This window comes from Corvus cornix, chromosome 9 (genome assembly GCF_000738735.6).
Source record: "Corvus cornix cornix isolate S_Up_H32 chromosome 9, ASM73873v5, whole genome shotgun sequence".
Classification (NCBI taxonomy): domain Eukaryota; kingdom Metazoa; phylum Chordata; class Aves; order Passeriformes; family Corvidae; genus Corvus; species Corvus cornix.
This window is the reverse complement of record NC_046339.1, coordinates 3,283,617-3,309,129: the sequence shown is the minus strand read 5'-3', so window position 1 is coordinate 3,309,129 and position 25,513 is coordinate 3,283,617. Positions and strand designations below refer to the sequence as shown.

The 25,513-nt window shown below is 43.7% G+C and overlaps 2 long non-coding RNA genes across 9 annotated transcripts in view; one reads left to right on the top strand and one right to left on the bottom strand.

Annotated features, from left to right (window-relative positions):
• The window catches only part of LOC109144347, a 47,728-nt gene extending 22,254 nt beyond the window's left edge, over nucleotides 1-25,474 (top strand). For 5 of the 8 annotated variants that reach the window (XR_005602671.1, XR_005602670.1, XR_005602673.1 and 2 more), the window contains 3 exons: nucleotides 17,871-17,912; nucleotides 19,894-19,973; nucleotides 25,406-25,474. This is a non-coding gene — a long non-coding RNA (uncharacterized LOC109144347). Of the gene's footprint in view, nucleotides 1-332; nucleotides 1,919-17,870; nucleotides 17,913-19,893; nucleotides 19,974-23,526; nucleotides 23,638-25,405 lie in introns of those variants that run through there. The other 3 variants (XR_005602669.1, XR_005602672.1, XR_005602674.1) reach the window with 3 other exon arrangements.
• Nucleotides 13,098-25,191, bottom strand: LOC120410479. Its single transcript, XR_005602675.1, has 3 exons — nucleotides 25,104-25,191; nucleotides 15,356-15,493; nucleotides 13,098-13,590 (listed from the first exon to the last, which is right to left on the bottom strand). It is a non-coding gene; the product is annotated as an uncharacterized LOC120410479 (long non-coding RNA).
• Nucleotides 25,475-25,513: the final 39 nt, after the last annotated feature.

The window sequence follows — 25,513 nt, the reverse complement described above, 5'->3', positions numbered from 1 at the left end:
GTGATGAGCCTGAGGAAGCTTCCAAACTCTGTTCCTGGGTATTTTCTTTCCTGGAAATGTTCTTTTTTCAGTGCTGGGTCCCAGTGAGAAGGTCCCAGCCCCACTCTCTGTACAAGACTTGTGGAAGGCTGGAATATCTTAGGAACAACTTTTCCCTCTTGAGCAGTACTTGGGTAGAAAGATGAAATATAAATAAAAAGCAGCTGTGGTCTGGGAGTCATCCTGGCTTCTGAAAACAACACTTTAGAACCTCTCTGGTGGAAATAAACACTATGGCTCTGCAGATGTCTCAGGGGAGAGATGTGCTCTCTCCCTCTCTTTTCTTCTTCCAGGAAAAGGATGACAACTGATGTATTAATCTGTAGGAGAGTCTGCTGATTTTATTTGAAGACTACAAGAAATTATTCAAGCTTCAAGCAAACATTTCCTTCATGCTTTTTTTGGAAGAAAATCAGCAAATTTTCTTTTTCAAGCAAGCCTTGCTTGTCTTTCACAGGAAGGATGTTGGAAAAAAACAAGTACAAGAACAGAGGCTGATGAGGATGAAGACAAGAAGAAAAGCACCTTTTTTTTGTTTTTTTTGAAGAGGAATCTCCTAATTTTGGAGATAAACAGTTATTTTGCTTGTAACTTATACAAGGGGCGTTATGCAGGGGTATGCTTTGACACATCAAAATTAGATAAAAAGCCAAAAAAATAGGATGTTTCAGACCAAAATTTTTGAGGATGATGGAAGACAAGATTTGATGTTAAAAGAAAACATTTAAGTTGCTTCCAATTTGAACCATTTGTCTGTTAACCTGACAGAAATTGGATTTTAAGTGAAGTCTTGCTTCCTCAAGTTTGCTTTCCCCATCCCCCAGTTAGGAACTGAACCATCAGGTGATGGGCAAAGAGGAAATGGAATTTTCCTGCTCCATCATCTGAATCATGAAAATGAATTAAAATTGAAGGTGATTTTGCTATGTGGGGTTAATTCTGTATGAGATATTTGAAGACTGAGCAGCAGTAAAAAGAACATGGAGGGAAAAGCATTTTCATACACCTTCAATCTAGAATCCAATTCCAAAGTGTTCTCCCTTGATTTCAGTCTCTAAAGCTGTCAGAAATCACACCTGAATTGGGCCCAGTGCTGTTGGGTTTATTATTCTGATATGAAAACAGGAAATGGCCAAACAGGTGCATTTTTCCAAGGAATTGCCATTCTTTGCCTGTTCCCGGCCATGCCAGCCAGGAGCAGAGGTGCAATCCCCTTCTCTCACCTCCCAGCCCAGTTGGGGCCATGGCAGAGAGTTTCTTCTCAGAGTTTTAAAAGTGCCTAGAAGAGAAATAGATGAACTTGTTCCACTTTTGGTACATTTTTACAAGCACACGAAGAAGAAACTGGCTTTTGGGTGTTCTTGTAAATATTTTACTGGAAAGTGGCCTCACGAGGGACTCTCTCTTTTGTTGGAGCCAGATTCCTCAGAAATAGTGCTTTTAATAAAAATTGCTTTGGGATCCCATCAACTCGTCCTAGTTTCCAGCTCTGCAGCAATGTGAGGTATTTCTTAGAGTATGTGCTTTTTTTGGGAGCCATTTATGGTAATGCAGGAACCTCTAGACCAGTTCCTAATTTTTACATAATTAAAATTTCATTAAAAAAAGGAAGATGATTAGAAGCCTTATTATGTAAGTTGGATTTCTGGCTAACTTGCTAAACAGCTTGTATTTGTATGAGTAGGCTGTGTCACATCTGATTTGCAGATAGCTCCTTACCTGATCTGCAGTCCTCCAAAGGAGTGAAGAAACTTTCTTTTGGATTTAAAGGGCTCTTGGTGGGACCTTAAATCCCTTCATCCCCCTGTGGAAACAGAGGCTGGCTCTGATGTGGGAAGCAGCTTTTTGCCCAGAGGAATTGTGTATGCTCCGTCCCTGGAAGTGTCCAAGGCCAGGTTGGATGGGGCTTGGAGCAACCTGGGATAGTGGGAGGTGTCCCTGCCCATGGCAGGAGGTGGAATGGGATGGGTTTTAAAGTCCTGTCCAACCCAAACCATCCCATGACTCTCCTCCTTGGCTGGCAGGCAATAAACCTTTCATCCTACAATCTTTCCTCAAGGTCTGCTCCAAGCCATATTTCTATCTGTACAGAACTATATCAATATTTTAAATAAATACATAAACTGTGCATATATGAAAAGTCTCCCCCCAAATGCTCTGCAAATACAGATGGATCTCACAGTTTCAGGAAAACACTGAAGGTGACAGCAAGAGAAACATCCAAGTGCAGACAAGGGCAGGCCCACAGAGGTAACTACTGGATCCATCCCCATGGATCCTCCTCAGCCTGACCTGGAGGGAGGCACTGCCTTCCTTTTCCTGCCTTTGGGGAGTCCATGAGGGATGTGACCCACAGGAAGAACAGATTTATTTCAGCTGACAATTAGACAACTGATTTCACAGCCTCTTTGCCTCTGGTAGGGTCTCAGACCGAATCCTAGCTGAGCCTTGGTGTCATTGTTTCAAGGGACATGGAAATATCTCAGCAACAAATGATGTGTTTTTCTCAGGAGGGAATTGTTTGCACAAAACCAAGTAGTAATTAACACTATTCATTAGCTTCAAGAGGCTGGCCCAGTTTCCCAGCACTTACTGCACTACCCATGTTCATCTCAACTGGGAAGAATCCCACCAGAGCAAGCAGTTTGGGCTCTTTAACTGAGGTGGAAGCTGGTTTTAGGAAAGAAATGGAACATTTTATTTCCCCTAAAAGGTAGTAAGAAGGAAAAAAAAAGCCAAACAAACCATCTTTTTACTCTATTTAGAGGTTCTGAACACTATTTGCCTGTAACTACATTATCTGCCTGGTAGAGCAATATTATAAAGATGAGATGAGAAAGGTTAACTTGCAAAAGCAAAATTCCATTTGGTTTTCCAGTAAACCTGGATTTGAAAGGTATGTTTAGGTCACTGAGTATTGGAGCCCTCAAGGAGACTGATGGCACGAACGAGTCTTTGTTCCTCCCCCCGAGAAACGCTTTCAGGAAAAGACAGTGGAGCAGTGCTGGGAAAATCTGTGTCCTCCCAGGCTGCTGGAAAATAAAGAGACCTTCATTATATTCTCATTACTCCAGCTCGCAGCACAGAAAGACAAAAAAATATAAAGGTCACTAGCTTTTACCATCTGTGCTAAAATGAGATGAAGGTAATAGAGAACTCCAAGATTTATTGCTTAGCAGCTGATTTGAGGCTTCAAGGAAGTGGTAAGACTTAATCCTACCTCAACACTTGGTCACTTTGTAAAGGCATGCTCCAGAACCCCCTGAATCTGATGGAAACATCAGAACTTCTTTCATCAGGCACTGGAGCAGACTTTACAGGTTAATGGAAAACGTGAATCTGGAATGACGACTCCTGAATGGGTTTGGCTGAAGGAAAAGGATTTTAATTTGTGAAATACGTGGGAGTATGAGAGGAAAGTTGTATTTGGGGATTTCACCAGGTGATTTCTGTTTAATGAGATGAGAGACTTCCCTCGGTCCATTTGGAAAACACTTGCCAGAGTCTGTGCAGCTGCTTAATTGGATGCATTAAAGCAGCTGACTGGTGCATTCATCAGTGTCCTTGCATGCTCCAGGAGGCTTTCCGATGGCTTTGGAATTTGCTTGGCACTTCCTAGTCCTTAGAAAAGCTCCTCTCCAAACCTGACAGCTCCCAGCCTGCCCATGGTGGGAAGGATGAAGGATAATGGGCACATCCAGCCCTGCAGGATGGAGGACTGAGGTGATCACGGGCTGTAGATCCCAGGATCAGGAATTTGGAGGTGAGAATTTGGAGCTTTTCTGTGAGACTCATTTACTTTGGCTGAGATGGATTTCCAAGGTTGATAGCTCAGCTCCCACAAAGAAATGAGGCGAAAGAACCTGATTGTGTTGGACGCTTGGCAGCTGACTCTGCAAGGCCGAGTGTGCAACCTTTAAATTAAATACTTTGAAGCTGATTTAATCATCACATGAGCTGTGAATTTTTTAATCAGGTGCCTGTTTCTATCTGGCCAAGGGATGTTATTTCTCTGTAAGGATTTCATTAGCAGCAGCTCTCTCTCTGCTTTTCTGTGAAAGGCCAGGTGTAAATACTGTGATTTTTATACAGACAATTCCAGCATTTCAGAGCTTCCCCACTAACTTAGTTTTAACTGTCCAAACCTCACCCTCATCAAGCAAAAGAAATATTGGTCTGGCACTTCCACATTACCATGAGTTGCTCAAAATGAGAGATAAATGAGGAATAAAGCCATTAAAACCACGTGGGCAGTGCAATTTTAAAAGCCAAACTCGAGTGGAGTGAGATGGGTGTGTGTGAATATCCCCGTTACCAAAGTGAATCAGCCCAGCTGTTGGCAAATCTGTATTTCAGTTCTCAATGGCCTTGGCTTCTCAGTGACCACCACAGAGAGGGGCCAGCTGGATTGTTCACACAAATCCCTGGCACATCAGGCCAGTTTTTATTTGAATGTCTTGTGGCCCCAGTCCTGCCTCCAGCACGCTGATTATTGAGGTTTTTCCTGCTCTGGCTGTGCTGCAGATGTGGGCACTGGGAGCTGATTTGCTGTTTGAGGCTCTGAACCATCACTCATTAAAGCCACTCTGCTGCCTTTAGGATCAGGGTAGCAGTAAATCTGTATCGGATTCTTTTTCACTGTTAACTTTAACAATTCCCAGTCAAAAGTTTTCTCATTTAAGGGTGTGTTTAAATGGCTTTCTGGTATCTGAAATTAAGTATTAAGCCCTGGTGATGTATTAATTAGCCGCTTTTTTTTTTTTTTTTTTTTTTTTGGAGTTTAATGTACCTTTTAATTAACTGAAGCCAGAAACACAGTTTACACCTTTAAAATTCTAATCCTTTAAATCATTGCAAGTTGCGTCCTTAACTTCCAGAAATCAATAGATAAAGTCCTGTAGCTTTCCCAAGAGCTAAATGCCTGTAATTACAGCTGGAAGGTGAGATTCCAGAGCGTGGACAAAAAGTTGTCTGGAATGTTTTGCTGCCTATTTTTCCCCTCGGCACTCAGGGCATCGTTTCCTGCCTGGCCAGTAATGAGCAGGGCTCCAGGAGCGTTGTGTATTTTTGATTTTATTTTACTTAATGGTCTCTACAGTGATAACAATCACTTGTGCATCAAATCCAGCCTTTGCCTACTGCTTTCCTGGCTTGTTAAATGCAAGTGCACTCTCAGCTGAAGTGGTTGCAGCAATTTTAGATCTGTGCAGCTCCTGCCCGTTCTGCACTCATCACCTCGTTAGCAATATCCCAGTGTGTGAATTCCGAGCGAGGCAATTCCTCAGGCTCCTTCCCCAAGGAAAGCAGCACAGCCCTCCCACCCACGCTGCTCCCGAGATACTGTCAGGTGTCATAGTAACAGCTCAGCGAGTATCATTTAATTCTTATTCATGAATTAGTCTGACTTTAGCAGGAGGAATTGATGCATATGAGGAGAAGGAATCTTGTCCAGGACTGGAGGAATCCTTGGAGATCATCCCGCTGCATCTGTGTAAATAAATGGCTGCAGGCTAAACCTGCTCAGTCATGCAGCCTTCAGGGAACAGTTTTAGAGCTCTTGTTTCAGTAGAGGATGATTTCATTATTTTTTTTAATCCTTAATGGCAGCATAGGAGTTCTAATAAATTAAAGGAATGGAGACTTGGAGGAGGAAGGGGGAAAAATGCCAGTCCAGTCTCCCCAAGGTGAGTAGGGGATTAAGTTGCCCCTGTGAAAAAGTCAAAAGCAAAGTTCTGCTTGATACAGGGAAGGTTTTGGAAGGGGCAGCACATGCAGGGTGGGAGGCCTCTCCCTTTGGATGTTTCGGGATCTGCAGCTGATTTTTAGTTCAAAGGTTTAAGTGGGGAAGAAATAAAATCAAGTCAGCAGTTACAAAAGCACTGGTGAAGGCACATTTCCAAGGATTTCTCCCTTGAGATGGACTGGTTGGATTTTGGTGCCCAAAAAGGTGCTGGCTCTGGCTGAAGGTTGCCCAGGAACGGGGGCATCCCCAAAGAAAGGGCTGTTTCTCATCCATCCAGTCTATCTGCATCCCTGTTCTGCAGGAATTCTGCTCCCTGAGATCCTCACCCTTCCATGTTTAATGGTGAACATGGGGGTGGTTCTACACTGACCATGATGACTTTAAATCTCCTCTCCAACCTTAACAATTCCATGCTTCCATTCCATCAGATTTGATAGACCTGACCAATGAATTCAAAGGGTGCAAGGCAGAGATGGACGTACCGTGGTCCTTAGGGCTGAACAAGTCTCAGTTCCCTAACTGGGAGAAAAATCCCTAAAAATCTAAACCTGTCAGCAGAAGTGGAAGCAGAAAATCCAACGTTCTCCTCGGAGTAGGGCAGTGCCTGAGCTCTGCCTCTCTCATTTTTTTAAATTCTTCCTGCAGCCTGATTTTCACAGTGCACCTCGCCAAATGTTGCCCTGGTTTTGATGTAGAATTCACTCCTGTTTTGTAGCCTTGAAAGCAATATTTGATGAGAAGAGCCTGTTCCCAAAAGAAATTCATGATCCTGAACAAAAAAAAGCGAAGCAACTCTGTGAGCAAGTGTGGAGGCCAAATAGAAAGAAATAAGCAGCAAGCAAAGCTGGCAGAACAATAAACCACCTCTTGCAAAGGAAGGTGTGTACACAGAGTGCAGACCCAGGGAAATTGTCTTTGCTGTGTGCCATTACTTTTTTCCAATGTGCTCCCTCTTTTCTTAGGAACAACATTTTCAGCCATTAGTTGGGATCTCGTCCTTACATAACCCTTGGCTCTGAAGTAGAATCCCCTCTCTCCAGCTTGTCCTGGGTTTTTCATCAAAGGAACTAAAACCAGGGAGGTCACTTTTTAACCTATTTTCTTCTGATTTGAGTAATTTCCCTGATTGAAATCCAGCTGAAGTTTCCAGGCATTTGGATGTTCTTGGAATGTTTTAAAACTGAGAGCGATGAAATCCTCATCTGATTTAAACCAAATAGTTTGAGTGCAGTGAAGTTACTTGTCACTTCCTCACTTCCAGATTTAAGGTTTTCTCTGAGTTTCCTGTTCTAACCCTAAAAAGGAAAGGCAAGTGTAAGCCCAGAGAAGAACCTGGTGTTTGCAGGGATTTTCTTCCCAGGATTGTGCTGTCCCCAAGGTTTGATAGTGATTAATTCAGAGAAAGGAAGTGCTGACCCCCAACTTGATCTCCCACTTGTACCAACCCATCCCTGTGTATAGGGGAAGCCACATGCAAATGGAATTATCAGCTGAGCTGGATGCTTGATTGGATTAGGTGGTGTCAAAACATTAATCACGGCAATCATGGATCTTTTCCTGTTCAACTAAAAAAAAAAAAAGGAAAAAAATATTTTATGTTTCTCTGGATATGAAAAACCCCCCACTATTCTGGCACTGTTTTACTCTAATTTCCTCTTTGAATCGGAAGGGCAAGAAATCTCTGTAGACAACCTAATTTCCTCCATTTTCCAGTTTAATACCTGTTCTGGATAAATTTGGGGAAAGTAATCGAGGATTCAGTGCTTGCCTAAACTGACAGAAATGTTTTAAGAGGTACTTTCTCTAAAAACTCCAGCTCTAATTCTTGCTCTGCCAGGAACTTTGCTATTCATTAAGGAGCAAGGTCAGATTATAGGAAGAAAACAATGAGCTGTTTTCCAAGCTCAGAGGCAGCTTTTGCTCAGGAGATGTTGCTCTCTGCAGTATCTGCTTGAGTGTTTGTCATCTCATTTCTCCTGGAAAATATTTTGTCACTAGAAAATGGGCTGTATTCAAAGCAATTTACATATCTTACTGCAATAATGTTACTATATTGGCTCATCCTCAAGTTTAAGTCAATCTGCAAAATATCCTCTTGTAGAATAATTTGCATGTGTAATTTGCCAGACCAAATCCTGCAGAGATTTGAGTCACGCTGAATTCAGGAGGACTATTCAGGTTTACATATGCTTTTGAAAAAATAAATCCTAAGTGCAGAGTTGTTTACAAGGTCAAAGCCTGTTTTTTTGCCAGTATCATGTAAACTTCAAAGCAAATAAAATCTCCTCCTGCGAGAACATATTTGCAGAGTAACGTGATAATGGGTAATGTCAAATATGTGTTCAGTAATTCAGAGCCATTTTAGCATCAGTGCCATGGATATAAGAGCCATGGGATCATGGAATGACTTGGATTGGAAGGGATGCTCAAGTTCATCTCATTCCAAACCACCTTCCACTATCCCAGGTTGCTTCAAGCCCTGTCCAACCTGGCCTTGGACACTTCCAGCCACGGGGAGTCAGTGGTTTATATGAAGCAAAGCAAGCTGAGGAGAGTTAATTAATTAAGCCAAAGACTTAAAGAATAGAACTTTAAAGTACTCTTGTTCCTTTTCCCAGAGCTGTATCTTATCTCCTCTGTCTGTGTTTTCTCTGATAATTTTTTACAGCTCTCCTGTGTTATTGCCTTAATGACTTTAGGACCTCAATTACACGCAGAGTAGATGCTTGACGCTTTCTAAGTGGTGAAAAATTATCCTTGCTCTGAGAAACTCTAACTCTGAGTCAGATAATTAAAATGATCCAATGGCACAGGGAAATGAAGCAAGCAGTTCTCACCCCCCAGGTGTGTACCTGGGGTGGCAGAGATCAGCAGCAGGGCTTGAGCTGCAGGGTGGGAGCACAGGGGGTTTGACTGAGCTCTGTGGGGTCACAGAGGGTGAGGAGGCAGCGATGGTTGTTCTGGAGGTGACAGAAAGATGTATCTGCCACTGCTGCAGGAGCACAGGGACCTTCCCTTTTGGCTGCCTGATGCTCTCACGGAACATTTTCTTCTCCATATCAGTTAAACTTAATTTCAAACCTGAGGAGTTTCAGGCAGAGGCCAATTTTTAAAAATTGATCTGCTGTAGCGATGGCCTTTCGTGCCTCACAGGAATGGAAAGCCATTGCTGTACACCTGCCCCAGATCAGCTGGGCAGGGCTGAGGTGCAAACAGGACACAGCTTTGCTTGGCCCTGGGACTTAGGCCTGATTATTTCTGTCCTCAGGGCTCGAAATTAAACCTTTATACTCCTGAAGAAAGAAAATTCCCACCCTCCCACAACTTCTAGTCCGAGGAGATGGCGATGTATTGGACTTTAAACCAGTGCCACCTTTATGCACAGAAAAGCTTCTTTGCTCAACTTCAGAAGTTTCTAACCCATTATTTATGCCATTCTCTTCCTTTAAAGCTTGAGCAAGCTTGGATTTAAAATAGGCAGAGTGACAATGAATGCTTGTAAAAAGGCCACAAATAATGTTTTTGTACAGAGCCGGCACACGCAGGCCGGGTCATCCATCACTGAGTCACACCGTGCTTGTCGTGCCTCCCGCCAGTGACAACAGCCTTATCTCCACCTCATCCCGATTAAAAGCTTTCCAGATGTCCTATCGTATATTTCCAGTGCTTTTAATGTCACAATATTTCTCAGGTTTAGATTAGATTGCTTTTAGCCTAAAGCTGTTTTGTTCACGTTCCCCTGCTCAGCCGGTGATGGAGTGAGGAATGGGTTTGCATTTGCAGGGTAAAGGATGGGCTGAGCCACCGCCCTGTGCTGACTAAGGGGGATCTCCCAGGCTGCTTCTGACTTCTTTTTCTCTGGGAAGGAAGGAAAAGGGCACAGGACAGAGCAATTCCTTGTGGGAGCCATGCAGGACAAGATTATCACGAACCCTACGTAATATATTAGTTACAAACGCAGTGCTCTGAACTCTGTTACAGAAGAGGTTGCAAAGTAAACAAAAATGTCAGGTAAATTGAGACAGAAATGAACATTTCTTAAGGTCTTGTAATCCCATTAAACTGAAACCTTATTCCCTCCATTAATTTCTTCCAAAGGCAGCCCTGACAGCCCAGTGAATGCTGCTCGCCTGTTGTGGCCCTTGGTGCATTAATCAAATTGTTTTTCATGTTAGGCTTATCTGTGTCCTTGTTTTAGTCATTATTTTTCAAGGCAAACCTGCTTTAACGCCAACCAGTGGGGAGGTGTGATGCTGTTTCCTGGGTAGTTGTGCATGTTAATCCTTTCCAAGGCTTTTGGGAACAGTTAATGTGTTAGTGATGGGGATTCACATGGGACAGTGTTGCAACAGCAGCCAGAGACAGCCATTAACAGAGGAAAGTTAAATATTTTAAGTGATGTTCAGTATTCCCAGTGCCTAAATCTGGGTTACTTTTGCTTAAGCTTTAGGAGAAGAGCAGAGTTGTGTGTGGGCCTCGGCTTTTTCCCACAAGACCAGTGAGTTCCTGATTGATCTCAACAGAAACTTTGGAAAACTTGATTGAATTAAAAATATATTTTTCTCTGAAACTTAACATGCTCAGGCACTGATCCAAAGCCCATTAAAGCAAATGGGAAGAGTCCCATTGGTTTTATTCCCTTTCAGAGAATGCCTTTAGGACAGGGCAGGTGATAAACAGCAGGATGGGTTTGGGGCAGGATTCTCCCAAGAGCTGCTGAGATGCTTTTAAAATCCCCCCGATGTGATTGACATTCATACTCTGGGTTAAGGCATTAGAGAGATCCTATTTCTTTGTATCCCACTTGCCCAGCAATAAATAAGATCCCCATGAAAGGAAATAAATAAGTTGTGGCAGTTCTTTGAATGGAGGAAAAGGAGCTGTGGGTGTTGGTGATCCTTTGAAGTGGAATTCTAACTCAATATCTGAAAGCATTTCTAAAGGAAAGTTTGACTTGGCTTTCCAAGGGTCAGCAAAAAAAAAAAAATTTCTTATTCTTTAAATTTTTGCCAGGACTTTTGGTCTTCTTGACTTAGAAATTTTGAAGGGGGGCACTACACAATTTTGAGTCCAGGTTCATGTTTGCCATGAGAGCCACTCTCTACTTGCTGCAAAATGTTTCTCAATACTTAAAATAATGTATGGGCTTGGTTTTGTGTGTAAGAGTGATACAGTCTTTGTGGATATAACATTTGCTGCTCAGATCAGGGAAATGAGACAATCACTGAGCTTGTTTCTCAGGAGAAAGAAACTCTCTTATTCACTGTGTCCATGAGTGGGGCATTTAAAGGAATGTGTTCTTTAAGCCAAATGATACTGATAAAAAAGCCCTAAATATGAATTTTAACTTTCCTTGGCATGGATTTTTGTGAGATTAGATCTGGCACCCATTCAGATACAGAAGTTTTCATTAGAAGGCTGATTTACACCCAATCCTGCTCCAGGTCAGAGATAACTCTCCCAAAAGATGTGGGCAACTTCCTTCCATGAGTAAAGACATGGAGCAATAAAACTTCAGAAAAGTCAGTAGTTTTATCTAATTTTCTCAGGCAAGAGCAGTACTTTGAAGATAAATCATTTCCCTGGTTCCAATAATTTAATTGGTTTCAATCATCTGGCAGGGAAAAAGTGCAATAAACAGTGTGATAATGCCAAGTGTGTGATAGCAGAGCTCTGCTTTCGCTGGACACTGGCTCTGTCCCTGCTGGACACTGGCTCTGTCCCCGTGCTGGACACTGGCTCTGTCCCCGTGCTGGACACTGGCTCTGTCCCTGCTGGACACTGGCTCTGTCCCCGTGCTGGACACTGGCTCTGTCCCCGCGCTGGACACTGGCTCTGTCCCTGCTGGACACTGGCTCTGTCACTGCTGGACACTGGCTCTGTCCCCGTGCTGGACACTGGCTCTGACCCCGTGCTGGACACTGGCTCTGTCCCCGTGCTGGACACTGGCTCTGTCCCTGCTGGACACTGGCTCTGACCCCGTGCTGGACACTGGCTCTGTCCCCGTGCTGGACACTGGCTCTGTCCCTGCTGGACACTGGCTCTGTCCCTGTGCTGGACACTGGCTCTGTCCCTGCTGGACACTGGTTCTGTCCCTGTGCTGGGACACTGGCTCTGTCCCCGTGCTGGGACACTGGCTCTGTCCCCATGCTGGACACTGGCTCTGTCCCCGTGCTGGACACTGGCTCTGTCCCCGTGCTGGACACTGGTTCTGTCCCTGCTGGACACTGGCTCTGTCCCCGTGCTGGACACTGGCTCTGTCCCCGTGCTGGACACTGGCTCTGTCCCCGTGCTGGACACTGGTTCTGTCCCCGTGCTGGACACTGGCTCTGTCCCCATCCTGGACACTGGTTCTGTCCCTGCTGGACACTGGCTCTGTCCCCATCCTGGACACTGGCTCTGTCCCCGTGCTGGACACTGGCTCTGTCCCCGTGCTGGACACTGGTTCTGTCCCTGTGCTGCCAGCGCTGGGCAGTTGGGGCTGCATCTCCTTGGGGCTCTTCATCCTCCTCGGTGCTGCTCCAGTTCTCAAAATGGGGCAGTGGGGACAAAGGACAAGCACTTAAAAGCAGCTTTGAGATGATGGTGAGTATCTCCTGACCTGCTCGTTTGTCCTGTGCAAGGGGTTTCCTGCTACTGCCATAAATTGCAGCAGATTATTATTTTAAAGTGTTTTTCACATGGTAATAATCACAAATCAACATGGCAAATAACTCTAAAAAAGGGGGTTGGCTCTTCTCTCAGGCAACCAGAGATGGAACAAGAGGAAACAGCCTCGAGCTGTACCAGGGGAGGATCAGGTTGGACACCAGGAGGAATTTCTTCCTGGGAAGGGTGGTCAGGCATGGCAGACATTAGTTCAATCCAGTTGGCACAGGGAATCTGGAGCCCCCCTGAGCATCCCAAACCAAGAACCTGGTCCCTATGGACTGTGTTTTGTGGCCAGGCATGAGCAGGTAGGGGAGGATCTGAACCCAGGTGTGTACAAACTGTACCCATGAGCTCCTCACTAAAATTCCTGTGAGGATGAAACATCTGTCCTATCACAAGAGATTTCTGGTGTCAGATTCTGGTCCCATGTCAGAAACTGGCTGTAGCTCCATTCTTTTCTCAGCCTTCCCTAAAATGTGTTCTCTACTGTCTTGTTTCAGCCACTTAAGACAGGCAGTGAAAGATTAAAAAATTTCTTCAGAAGGCAATCCTACAGTTTTTGATAACACTTTTAAAATGTGTGAAACCTTTATAGAACAATGAATTCATGTTTTAAAAGCAGGACTATTTCCATCTCAAAAGGGAATCTTAGAATGGCAATAAATCTGTTTTAATTGGTTTAATCATTCTAATACAATCTTAACAGGTACAGTCACAGATTTGCACTTGGAATAAAAAGTATTCAGCACATTGAATGCTGCTTTGAACCACATTTTCCTACCACAGCCCTTCCTAAACTCTCAAAAAAAAATTAAGTTACTGAGGGACAACCTGGCTTTTGTCAAGTACTGATTGTGCAAAGGTTTGTGATGCAAATCTGGTCACTCTGGCAGGTGATTTGTTGCTGTAACAATTTGTTTCCCCCATCATTAGAAATATTTAAACATACAAGTTGCAGGAAGCACAGGGCTGCTGTGAGTGCTGCCAGGTGTCCTGCAGCCAGGCCCTGGCACAGAGGGCTCTCCTCAGGCTGCCTGTTGGTACAAGATGGTGTGAGCAGAGCACTCCCTGCAGGAGGCCACCACGCTGAATGAATTCACATCCTGCGAAGGTTGTAAAAACGAGTCTCAGAAGAATAGAGCAAGACGAGCAGGCAGCTGAAGAGAAGGGAAAATAAGCTGTAATAAACTGAACTGCTGATTGAGAGGTATAAAGCAGCTTCGCTGTAATGCTGGGGACATCGGTGGGGGTGCTCTGGAACTGCAGCTGGTTCAGGCTTCCCAAATAAAAAATTAGAATCACATAGTTGAAGATTTCAAAATAGGAATGTTCTCAGTAAAAACAGCCAAACATGCAGGTGATTTAAAAACCCCACCTGTGTCTCCAACATGCTGCCCACACTGATCCTGCCTCTCTATGAGACCCCACCTGCAGAGCTGCCCCCAGCTCTGGGTCCCAGCACTGGAAGGGAGTCCAGCACCAGGATGAGCAGAGGGATGGAGCAGCTCTGCTCTAAGGCTGGGGGAATTGGGATTGTTCAGCCTGGAGAGGAGAAAGCTTTGAGGTGACTTTATTGCAGCCTTTCAGTACCTGAAAGGAGCTGACGGAAGAGATGGAAAAGGACAATTTACAAGGGCCTGGAGTGCCAGTACACAGGGAATGGCTTCCCACTGATAGAGAGCAGGGTTAGATGGGATATTGGGGAGAAATTCCTGGCTGTGAGGGTGGGCAGGCCCTGGCACACGGTGCCCAGAGCAGCTGTGGCTGCCCCTGGATCCTGGCAGTGTCCCAGGCCAGGCTGGATGGGGCTTGGAGCAGCCTGGGACAGTGGGAGGTGTCCCTGCCATGGCAGGAGTTAGAACTGTATTCTCTTTAATGCCCCTTCCAACCCAAACCATTCTGGGATTCTGTGAACATGTCAGCTCCCGACATCAATTTATTAAAGAACCAAAAGATCTCACTGCTACACTATTTTTAGACTGCTTTTTTTTCATGTGTTGCTTTTGAAATTAATTTCATTGGGTATTACCCTTTGAAGAAACCCATCAGGTTAACAGACAGATTTGCCATGCTTATGCTGAGCTGTGTTTTAATTTTTTTGAGTACTCCCTGAGCCTGTTTGTGATGGTGAGTGCATTGTAGGGGTGGGAATGAACTCAGTCATAAATCACTGCACAAGTCTGAGTTGCAGGAGGATGGATTAGGTCTTAATGCTGAAGGGGTGGCTTCGTTTTGTTTTCCACTCTACACATGCAGGGTCGATAGTGGCCTCAGCAGCCATCAGGTTTGTAGGAGGGCTCTGAGTGGGGAGAGGATATGAAGACCATCATGTCTGTCTTTCTGGCTGGCTGCTCATCTTGAGGGTCACATCTGGGGGAATTTCACTCGGGGGTTGTTGGCGTGCAGGCAGAGAGAAGAAACAAGTGGGAGGAGGGGGAAAGGGGAGGTTTTCTCTCATGTTTTTTTCACACACTCTTGTCTTTCATTCCCTTTTGTATCCCCCTGCTGAGGTTTGCCATGGAGTGACAAGGCAGCCTCCGTGGTGTGAACCTGACAGGAATGTTGCCAGCTTTCACAGACATCTAATTTCCTTACCCATCACCTTCCCAAAGCTTGCTCTAAGGGGCTGTTTGGGAGGAGAGAGCGTTATTGATCCCTCTCAACTTCGTGTTTCATTAAAACAGAGCTCTGGGCACAGAGCCAGCCCTCAGCACAGCCCTGCTCTCCACACAGCAGCCGTGCCACGAGCTCCAGGGGACTCTGGATGCGTTTTGGGGATGGATAATGACCCCATCACGCAGCTGCTTTATGTTCCTCACATGCAGGTGATGATACCAGGAGTGGTTTTTGGGGGGTGAGGAATTCTCCCTGCTCCAGCCGCTTTTGTCTGACACATCATTAAAAAACCCCAAAAAAGTTTACATTTAGTCTTGCCAATGTCCTCCACCTTCAAGAAGGATTCATCGTGAAGGGATGGTATTTCCATAGCAACAAGGGATTTTTTTTCAGAGAACTGGTGAATTTCCAAGGCACAAAAGCTTGTTCGGAGCCCAGAAGTACCTGGATGGAAAACAAAACAGATGGTAAATCCTCTACAGTTTCTGGGGTTTTTTTCAGAATAATTTTTTTGCCAGTTATTCTCCACTCTCCCCCATGTCCTAAATGTTTGCTTTGCAATGAATTTATGATCCGTGACGGATTCAAGGTGCTGCCCAGTGGGATTGGAATACAGCAGCACCGTGGCCTGTTCTCATGAACAGCTGATCTGGAAGGGACAGGGACTCCGAGCTGCTCAGAAAACATCAGGGATTTTCTTTAGATTCCCAGCCCTTGGAAACATTTCTTAATGTTGTCACGCAGAACGATATTTTATAAAGCTTGGGGAATTGGGATACTGGGAACTCACCAAGCAAAAAGTCCCTGTCTTGGAAATGTCTTTTAAGGATGGACCTGGCCATGCTGCAACCTGAAAGGTGACTCTCGGCAGGGAATTTCCTGAGGTGCTGCATTTTTCCCAGAGAACAAGAACTGGTATTTCAACATAAATGGGGGTTCTCCACATTTATCAAATGTTAGTTATTGCTTTCATCATAATCAATTACTGGGTAAAACTTTTTGCCTCTATTGGAGCCATTTTTCTCCCCATCATTGGAATTACTAGATGTTGCAGTAGTCCCAAAAAGAGGAGGAGCTCAGCTTAGGCCAAACACTTCAGCTGTGGAAGTGGTAGGGCAAAGGAAATATAGCTCAGCTGAGCCTGGCTTAATGAAGTTCAGGAGGAAGAAGAGAAAAAGTCTTAAGTAATAAATATGTTTAAAATTTTACTTCTCTCCATTATCTTTTGTCGTTTGTCCCAGTGTAAAAATAGAAGGCTTAACAAAGAAATTGTGAGGATGTCCATGGTTGTTCTCCTAATTTAATTAAAAACAAAGAATTGGAACAACCTCCAGCTCCAGGACACCTAGGACTGCTGGGCCCTAAAAGTTGCCCCCAATTTTGTGTTACACCTTGGAAATGTCAATTTTGCCTTTAAGTTAATTTCTGCTTTAGTTTTCTGGTCCTTAATCTGTTTTTCAACTTTTAAAGTTGAACAATGATTTATTACATCCATCAAGGATGTAAGGAAGGAATTGGAGGTGATTTCACTTTATTTTTATGATGGAGTTTGCCAGTATCAAATTTTCATTTGTAACCAGCACATTTTCAGTTGTGAACCCCTTTCCTTGAGCGTCTCCACCGTCACTTAATGTCCATTATTTTATGTCATTTTATGTCTTCCATTTGCAAAATGGGTGCTGAGAGGAGACAGGAGATTCCCCACACCTTCCACAGTACCATTATTGACAAAATGCCTTTAATGAAGAAAAAATCTGCTGTTTTCTGATGTGAAGACTGGAGCTATTTCTTAAATTACGAGTTGCAATAAATGGTAGATCATTTGTAGGATATGTAAAAAGAACAGAAAAGAAATTCCTGGTTTCACTGATTACACAGTTTCTGTTTTTATTAGGGTTTTCAGAGATGAATTATCATCTCTGAAAGAGAAAAGCCTTGGGTAAGGACAAGCATTTAGAGAACACTGTAGCAGTTGGACTGTAATATCCATGATGTGTTTAGATTTCTCTTGTTCAAATAAATAATAAGTGTAGGTAAGGTCAGCTTAATTGATAAGAAAAATGGAATTGTTAATGTTCTGTGACATTACCTATCACTGTGGTATTTTCTAATGCCAAGGCCATTTAGTAACTGATGAAAACCCAAAGTTCACAGTAATGATTAACATTAAATAAATTTTCCTTTCAATATGTAGGCTCCATGCTTTTTCGGGAATGTTGAAAGAGATCACTGGGTGTGAGAGATATAAAACTAAAAGGGTCTAATTTCTGAAATTAAAATCTCATTATTAATAGTTAAGTACAGTTTTTATTCATTAAGTGGTTAAAAAAAGATGAGAAACTTAAATGTCAGAATAAGAATTCTGTTTCTGTAGCAGATTGTTTTTGGCCATGCAATAATTGTCTGCTCCTCTCATTGCAGCTCTCACAGAGATGCATTTGAAATCCATATTGATTAATTCATGCATGCTGTGACTTGGTATCTAATTCTTTCCTTTGTCAGCTTGCTGGAATTGGAAGAAAATATCTGATCTTATTCCTCTGCTGGAATGATTTTTACATGAATTTTTAACAGCAAGATCTTCACTTGTATTTACTTGCAGGACCATTGTTTTAGTCCCTACCTCTGGCATGCCAGCAGAGATGATTAATTCCTATTGCTTTTTGGGACAACAAAAGGACTCCAGTGAAGCTCTTCTAAATTGGAAGCATTTTTTTCCCCTTGGTTTTTTGTTCTTAATCCAGCAGCTGGTTGGTATTTGCTTGTTTATTTGTTGATTTTTTGTAGTCACAAGGTGAATCCTTTCCTTCTTTATTTGCAGGATTGTCAGCAAATTCCTGACGGATGCTTCTGCCTTTGCTTGGTAATGATCCAACAACCAGACTGCAACATTTGCACTATAAAGGCATTTTTGTTCATAGCCAAATAGTGAACATATGTTAATTGCTCCCCTAAAATTCTGGTGGAGCCACGGCCAAGGGTGTGATTTGAGCAGTCCTTATGTAGTTGTGAGACAGGGAGTACATTTTTTTTGGGATTTGATGTGGAAAGAGGTCTCACCTGTGTGGTACCGGTGTTTACAATGATTGCATTCAAGTACGGCATCCTGTCAGTAGGTTTTTGTGAAAAGCACAGCAGGAATTCCATCTGGGAAAGAGCTCTGGCATCTCCAGCAGAGTTCAGGCAGAACTGAGAAACTTTAAATCCAAAATCATATTGTAAAATCACAGAAACCCAGCTCTGATGCTGGGACATCAAAAATGTTGGAGATCTCTTCCGTTGAGATGATCCAGGGATAAAGTTTTCCCCTTTTTTGGAGGGATATGGAGCAGAGTATGTGAGAAGTGGATATATTTACAGTTGTAGTTCTTAAAATAAAATCAAAAAAGGAATTCTTGCATAGAATGAAAGAATTTGCAGTCTATGCTTCAGATGAGCTTCCTGAAATGTTTTCCTCTCCCATCCATTGTCACTGCCTTTGAATGGCTTGTCCAGAGCTCCAGGTTCCACTCAAGGAGCTCTGTACCAACATGGAAATGAACATTGCTGTTACTAAATTCATGGAGGAGAGAAAGCTTTTCAAAGTTTCTATCTTGCAAACTTGTACAGAACTAATAAAAGTCATTTCTCCAGACATTCTGAATTCTGAAGGCCTGCAGCAAGAAATTCAAGAATTTCAGAGAATCCCAGACTGGTTTGGGTTGGAAGAGACCTCAAAGATCATCTCACTCCAGCCCCTGCCATGGGCAGGGACACCTTCCACTATCCCAGGCTGCTCCAAGCTCTGTCCATCCTGGCCTTGGATGCTTCCAGGGATCCAGGGGCAGCCACAGCTGCTCTGGGCACCCTGTGCCAGGGCCTGCCCACCCTCCCAGGGAGGAATTTTTCCCCAATACCCCATCTCACCCTCCCCTCTTTATCAAAGAACATGCAAAGATGTTTTATAATGGAAAGTTCCCCAGCAACTTAAACCCAGGAATGATGTGAGCTCCTTTTTTCAACACCGCAAAGGCTTTGTTTGAAGATGCACAAATCAATTTTGCTCCCACCCCTTTTCTGTCCCACCTGCATCCCAATGCCCCCAGGAAGGTTTGCCTGTTGATCACAGTTGTTCAGCAAATCAGAAATGATAGCAATATCCCTGTCAGCCCAGAAAACAGGATCTGAGCTTTGATTTCTCATGTTTCAATGAGCCACTGCAGTGGTTTAGCTACAAAAGGAATTTAATACAAGCAGACCAAACCATCCTTATTCTGTTTTGTACACAGTGTACTAAAACTGCAAACTTTTGCTAGACAGAATTATTTTAATGATTATATCAAAAAGTTCTTCTCTGGGGAAGCATCTCTCTCTCCCCTACAGATGTGCTAAATAAGCAATATTTCCTCCTATTTGTAAGCAATTCCAGTGAAAGTTCTTTAAAAGATGATATGTTGGTGTTCTGGCTGTAAAACTGGGCTGTGATCTGCATTCCTTTTTGTGTTTCACCCTCTTTTATAGATGTGGAATCGTTGAACTATTTCTACCAGGGCTATGGGAAATGATTTGGTATTGCTGCTCAAGCTAATCATTATTCACATATAAACTGCCCGTTTACTGTTTCTCATATCCAATTTCTGAAGAAAATATTGATGATGACACCCGAAATAACTTGGCAAGGCTTTGAGGAAGCTCTGCAAACCTATTACAGAGATAAATTGCAAAAGTGAGGTGCACTCACAAACCATGCCAAGTGAATGCCAACAGATAAAGTTCAGTTGAGGATTTCTCAGTTTCAATCTTTCTAGGAAGTTTGTGCATGTTATTGTAAGCAAATTCCTGATTCCTGGTTTTTCTCATTCCAGAATGGGAAGAAACTGAGGTGCTGCAGTTGTGAAAATGGAAGGAAAAGGTTATTAACCACATCAAACAACAGAGTTCTCTGGTGAGTTTAGGTAAAAGCTGCCCTAAAACAGCCAAGAACTGTTTGAGAACTGTATTAACAGCAAATCATGGAAAGGCAGCAAGGGCCTTCCAGTGGCTGTGTGAAAAGCAGCACTGAGAAACTCAGGATATCAGGAAAAACCAGCAGTGCTGGGAGTCTGAGCAGCAGAAGAAAGGATGCAAGGTGAGTTCAGGCTCACATCTGTATAACCTTGGGCATTTAAAAATGTGTCATCATAGATCAGGCGAGGAGAAGCAAAGCAAATTCAGCCCAGCCTTCCATAAAAGCCCAGCTGCCCCTTCCCTGCATGCCCAGGAAAAATCCATCTGTTTGAGTTCGGTGCTGCCATGGTGATCTTTGGGTTGATGGGGACATCTCCTGATGGGAACACCTGGAAAAAGGCAGCAAAGCAAAGCCCTCTCAGCTCTGGATATCCCTGCACTTATCTGGATTCCTGCTCTTCACACCCAACCTCTACTGAAAACCTGCACAAAAACGCTTTTCATATCCAGGCTCCCCTCAGGGTTGGGCATAAAACACCATTTTCACTCATGATGGGGAAGCTTTTGAGCCAAAGGGAAGGATGATCCTGGGCAAAGGTGGAAATTTCAGTGCTAAAGTGTGGAATGTCTGCAAGGCAGTGCTTGTAACCTGCCTCATCCTGTGATCAGCAAGGAACTCCCCTGCTGCTTCACTACAGTACCTGCACAAAAACAACAGTTGTGTTCTCTTTGCTACAGTATGGGGGAAAAAATGCCATTTCTATTTTTAAAACTTGAAAATGCCTCAATGCATTCACACTCTTTTGTACGAAAAGCAAAGACTGTCTAAAAATCCAGAAAAGCAAATGATTAGACAAAGGTAAACTGTTGTGACGTCTTTGGCTATGAAACAGCAGCTAAATGGTTACGTTTTTATAATTTCTTAAGCCATTTTACCACATCTATAACTTAATTTGCCTTGTACAGACATTAGCAAGAGCTTCGATTTTCCTTCTCCCGGTATTTTCTTTTATTTTCTTAGGGCTTTGCCATTAAAGCTGCTTTAATCTTTGTAGATAAATCTTCAGGTTTTCATTTTTTTTTCTCTCAGAAGACTTCAGCTCTCTTAAGTCTTTGCATTTCATCGTGTTTAAATATTTTAGACAATTTGAAGCCCTATTTATAAATGGATATCATTAAGATTAGGCTCTAATAAGGACTAATCTTTCCCTCCAACCTGGGAGATAAAGCCTGTCTTAAACCTGAATGGCTTAAAACAAGTCCATTTTTTTTATCCTTATAAAGTGAACAAATAAAACACTCCCCAGCAGCTGTATTCACTGGAAGCACTGGAGATAATCCTCCCATTTATTACTGCAAAGTGCTTTTCTTTGTAGGTACCAGCCTGCTTTACCTTCAGATGTGTAGGCTGCAGGTCACAGAGCCTGAAACGTGGTAATGAAACCTGAAAATCACCTGGCCTCACAAAAAAACTTCAAACTTGGCTCCAGTTTTGGATACTTTTGGTTGAGTTTTGGGTCAAGCAGAGCCAAGGAAGGCACTGTGTGTTTTTAGTTCAGGGCACAAATTAATGGCCTGATCTGCCATCTGTGAACAACATCTCTTTTAATCAGGGGAACTCTGATGCTTGGAGGTGTTGGGTTCATTTCCGCCTGTGCTTGGCTGAGCCCAAGGTTTGTGATCAAACCAGGAGCTCTGGCTGAGCAAGGAAATCTTTTTTTATGAAGAATGTTAAAAAATTACTGAAAGTGACAATTTCATGTGCTGTTCTGGGGAGTGTGAAAGAAAGTTTTGGCAGTAAATCAAACCTTGCTTGGGTTTTGCTCCCCAATGGACTTAACCAGCCCTCTCCTATTAAGCAAAGGGGCTTAAGCCCTTCAGGTTTTGTCCTGAATTTAAATAGATTTAATACTCCAGACCATCTTAAATGGCATCTGATGTGACTAAAGGTAAAACACCTTCACATCTGATTAGTAGCTTTTATTCCATGTGTGCCTCTGCAGCCAAAAACGAGGGAGGAAGAGGGAAAACAAGGTTCTTGCTGTATTGACAAAATGGAGCAAATAATTTACAACTAATAAGTAACACAATCTCCTCTTGAGGACTAAAAATACCCTGCTTTTATTGAAAGTGTATTAGTGGCCATGGTGAGCCATCAGCTAGGTAAAATGATGTTACTTCTATTTCTTGCCTGGTCATAAGAACAAGCAGTTCCAGAGCAAATTTAAACTTCATTTCCTGCAGATCTTGGTTTATGAGATTTTAAAACAGGCATTTGGTAAATGGCCATGAAAGTGGAATTTGAACTGCACGAAAATTTGTGGAAAGTGATCAAAGGCAGCTCGTGAAAAAATGAAATTATATTTTCTGACCATTCTTCATTTCCAGTATTAATGTAACTCATAGCCCTGCAACCTCAGAAATATTGATCTGGAACCTCACCTAAAGCCTGAAACAAATGTAAGGGATTGCAAATCAAAGTAGGAATGTGGGTTAGTACAAGCCCCTAAATGCCACTCTTGGTCAGTCCCTTGGTCCCTCAGTCACCTCTGTGCTCAGGAGTTCTTCTTAACAGTGACTTTAAATACAGAGCCTCAAAAGCAGTAAAAAAATATTTTAATATGGATGACAAGCCCCACAAAGTTAATAAATCCGGTTCATTTTTGTCAGGAGCAGTATGAGAACAAAAGAAGAGAATGGCAACAGAAACACAGAAGGTTTATAACTTATAGCACAACTCCACCAGATGGATTTGAGTTGAATTTCAGTTGTTATTTTCCTTATAAACTTTACGTTTACTTCCAACAAAAGTGACTCTGGGAGAAATCAGGCAAGAACTGACTTCTTTGTGTGATCTACATTTGTGAAAGCTGATTGCAAAAATAGAGAATTATGTTTATGAAAGTCAGATCTAGGTAAATGAAACAAAAAATACAACTGAGAACCGGAGGAGACACATAAAATGGCTGCAAGTTAAATAATCTAATTATAAATATGATGATGTAGAGAATGCCAGCATCAAATCCTGCATTACTTCACCTCCCATGCATGTAAATCTAATGGGCCAAACCTCAACAAAACAGGCTCTTGATACCCTTCCAGCTGAAGTACTTGATCCAAAGCTCACAAAGTCAGTGTGAATCATTTAAGTTTTGGAAGCTGAAGTGCCAATTTTTCTGCGGGAAATTATCTTACATCTAAATCTTCATTTTTCCTAGTGGAAACTTTAAAAATAGTCTTGAGTATTGTAACATAATTTATGTAGAACAGTGTATTGCTTCTGCTTTCTCTGAAAATACCAGATAAGTATCCCATGTACAATGGGATGCATTTCAGTAAGGCATTATTATAGAATATTAAAAACTGTATTCATCTGGCTACTAGGAACACGGTTTTCCTACAGGAAAGAACATGTTATAATGCTACAAAACAATACTCCAAGTAATGTCCAGAATACAGAATATTTTCAGGTTGATTATACATTATGCAAACTACTTGTAGAGTTCCTTCTCAAGATCAAAAAATCCATAAATCCATATGTGTTTCCACAGGCTCTCCACACAAATTGCCTGTCAGGGTAAAAAAATCTTGAAAACTGTGCTGTAACCAGGATGATGAAGGAAAATTACTGCCAGACAGATTATATAGTGAAGAAAACCAGTGTAAGTTATTGTGTGCCTCCTAGCTTGAATACATATGGGGCAAATGCAAATTTGCCAAATGAAATACAGCTTAGAGTGCATAAATTTCAAACAGATAATACTTTGTCCTTATTAAAGCCCGGCTTGGATCATGGAGTGCTTTCTCCTGAAACTCCAGCTTTTCTGTGAAGGCTGTTTATCCCCTAAAGGAGCATCAATTATAAATAATGGTCAAGCCACCAAAATCGGAAGGACAAGACTCAAAGCAAATAAACTGCAACAATATAACTGATAAAAACTTGAATCTTGCCATGCACTCCAGGTATCCTTTGAGGGGATGGCATGGGAATTATCATTTATTGGCAGAGACGTAAATACCTGCTCTGGAAGAGCCAAGGTGTGATGCATGGATCTATAACTGCACAAATCTACAGGGTGGGCATAAATGGAGCTTTTGTGAAAAATTAAACATCACAAGGATGTTTAGTTCTGTGGGTCCTGAGCACTAACTAAAGGTTAGTGTGGATAATGGGATAACATGCACCAAAAGCTATTTGAAACCTCCTTGCATTCAGCGAGGTTGATTTAGATTTTAGCTACTTAAAGCACGGCACTAAATCAGCAGCAAGAGCACATGGGTTCCTCCGGAGTGGTGAATAAATAATAAGTGAAACCATAGAAGAGCCTGGATTCAAAGACAATCGGGGGATGTTTTGCAGCGCTTGGGGGAAAAAGGTTGAAATGACATGGGAGGCGGCTCCTTAAGAGGAGCGAGAAGGACTTTTTATAAGGGCCTGGAGTGACAAGACAAGGGGCAATGATTTTAAACTGATGGAGAGCAGATTTAGATTAGGAAGGAATCCTTCCCTGTGAGGGTGGGCAGGCCCTGGCACAGGGTGCCCAGAGCAGCTGCGGCAGCCCCTGGATCCCTGGCAGTGTCCAAGGCCAGGCTGGACACTGGGGCGTGGAGCAACCTGTGGGAAGTGTCCCTGCCATGGCAGGGGGTGGCACTGGATGATCTTTCATGTCCTTTACAACCCAAACAATTCCGCAGCTCTGTGATAAATGAAGCGCTGCCCGAGGGCGGCCTCTGCCCTCAGCCGAGCTCCGCGCGGAATCGTCTCTCCCCTCGTCCCCCCCCGCGGCGCCCAATGGTCTCTCCCGCGGCCGGGGTTCCCATGGCAACGCGCCGCGCTGGCGGCCGAGGGGCAGCGGGGCCGAGGGGCAGCGGGGCCGAGGGGCAGCGGGGCCGAGGGGCAGCGGGGCCGAGGGGCAGCGGGGCCGAGGGGCAGCGGGGCCGGGACCGCCTCGGGCACCGGGATCAGCTCAGCCCCCGCCGGGCTGAGCCCTCAGCACCCCCTCGGGGGACCCTGGGAGTTCCCCTCCGAGCCGAGGCCCCCGCCGGGCTGAGCCCTCAGCACCCCCTCGGGGGACCCTGGGAGTTCCCTCCGGAGCCGAGGGCCCCGCGCAAGGAGGGCTGAGAGTACCTGGGACAGGTGTAAGTTGTGCAGATGACGCCAAATTGTGCCCGGCAGTGCCCTGGCCGCGCACCCGCACAGCTGGAGTTGTGTTGGCCCTCGCACTGTTCCCTTTATTGCCCCCCTTACGCCTTTCTGGTTTTAGGTTACAGTTCCAGGCAGTTCATTCTCCCCTGCCCCGCCCACTTTTCATCAGGCTTGAAAAGACACCGGTAATGAAAGAGAAAAGCGCAAACAACCTCCCCCGCTTCACTGCGGGCCTTTTTGCACCTTCATTTTTTGTCTGCCCTTGTTGCGCTCTGTTTCCCCAGAGCGGCCGTCGGAACCGAGCACAACCCGCAAACCCAGCCCACACTGGAGCTTGAGAGGAGCTTTAAAGGCAAGTACTGACTCTGCTGCCTTTGTCCACCTGGTATTTA